Raw genomic sequence first — 2,141 nt, forward strand, 5'->3', positions numbered from 1 at the left:
ACTGTGTATGTGTATATATAAGAATATGCAGTGTGATTTCTTGCATATTAAAGCATTAGAATTCTGTTTAGCTGATTAAACACAGCATGTGAAAGATAAAAAAAAAACGTTTCTACAATGCATTTAGGTATAAATTACTTTAAACAAACATAACAGTGAGTCCGGCTCTTCTCCCTGAGAGCTTTACTTTCAAAAAAGCTTCTCAGTAACAAAGACACAAAAAGACGTGTAGGAACACTTTTGCTCATCTCTCCCCCACTTGCGTCGCCTGGCCGGTCTCAGCATCCCAGTGCTCTTTGTGTGGTGACGTCCCCAACAATTCCACCGGGTCCCTCATTAAGACCCAGCCACGGACTCAGGGGGGGACAGATGGGGTTGACTGCTGGGTAAACTTCAGAGAGGTCACCTTCTTCTCCTAGTGTTCCACCTCGTCTCATCTGTTGTTCCGTCCCATCCTCGGATCCTGTCAGCAGACAGTGTAAACAAGCAGAAAGGTTAGTGTTGTTTTCAACCTGAACCTTCGTCTCCCATCAGGGACAAGGAGCGTTGAGCCAATACTGCCAACAATACCATCCTTTCTTCAAAAGGCAGCTTTTCAGATGCTTCAAAAGGGGAAACTTTGCGATTTTGCTGCCTAACTCGTAATGAACAAAAATAACAGTAAAAAAAACAAATTTAGGCACTTATTGTTCTTTATTCTTACATTAGTATATTGTCTAAACACTCTGAATTGCAAACCAACCCAATACTCTGATTGGCTGAAGACTGGAATAACTGTGTTCATAACCTCTGCATACTAATAAAGTAAAAGATCCTATTAAAACTCTCCCTGTGGCCATATTAAAATCTCCTCCATCAAACATCCCTCTTGCCTTTTATAGCACTGCTCTTTCCAGAGTCAGTGTATTGTGTTTCAGTGGTATGTATGAACATATAAAAGCCTTTCTCTGTTCTCCCAGCCATTGTCTGAACTGCATGCTATATGTTGGCTGTCACATGAAAAAGAAGATGACCATTTCAGGTGTCACTATCCCACTGTGATCCATAACAGAGAGCAATTTTAATGCAGCGGTTAATTACAATATGTCAGCCGACCTGCTCTCTACTTCTACTGCTGCAGAGATGCAACTGCACAAACTTACTGCGCATGGAGAAAGTGGTGAGCATACAAACACTCAGAGGCAAACAGAGCAAAAGGTTCTACAGCAAAATAAATAAATAACTAAATAAAAAATAAAAAAACACAAGATAATTTAATTTAGACTCAAAAACTTTGCATAATACAACATGTTAATCTGTTTTTAGTTCACCGAAAAATATTGTATTTATGTGTTTTCTGCATCTGGCAGCTGATTCATTCCTCTGAGAGGAAACTGATGAAAAACAACTTTAAGCACAGAAAGAAAAAATAAGCAGATCCAATTAAATCATGAGGAAAAACAAACGGTGTAGAAAAAAACGAAAGTATGTGGTCCAAAACCTCAAATTCCTTAAAAAAACTTGTGAAGGAAAAGTCAGTGTTACACAGATTACTTTCAAACACAAACTAAATAAGACAGGTTGCAGATCGAAGACTGAAGAGTGATTTGAGACCATTAAAAAACAGATGCTGCTAATGACGTCTCTACAAACTTCCTCAGGTTTTTTATCAAACTGTTTTTTTGTCTTTTGAAACCTTGGTGATTTCAAGTTGGAGCTATTTTTTTTCATATAGTGCCTTATCAAGATTTCAAAGTGCTTCACACTACAGTCATTCTGACACACCGATGGTGGTAAGCTACATTGTAGCCACAGCTGCCCTGGGGCACACTGTTCACCACCAGATCCTCTGACCACAAGCAGTCAAGGCAGGTGAAGTGTCTTGCCCAAGGACAAAAGGACTGAGATGGATGGAAAGGAGGGGTTGAACCAGCAGCCCACAGGTTACAGGACAACTCCCCAATTCACCGTACCACAACCATTTTACAAGGAACCTGAACTGCGTTTCATATGAGTCATTTTTATTTCACCTACTTTGTTGTCAGATTGTCCATTAATACCCAAAAATGCTTTATGCTTGTTTGTGATTACTTCATTGCAGCTATTCCAAAATACGCACTTCAGCAAGTAATTGGTTATTTTGAATATATACTGTATACTAT

The sequence above is a fragment of the Austrofundulus limnaeus genome, unplaced genomic scaffold, assembly GCF_001266775.1.
Source record: "Austrofundulus limnaeus strain Quisiro unplaced genomic scaffold, Austrofundulus_limnaeus-1.0 Scaffold295, whole genome shotgun sequence".
NCBI lineage: Eukaryota > Metazoa > Chordata > Actinopteri > Cyprinodontiformes > Rivulidae > Austrofundulus > Austrofundulus limnaeus.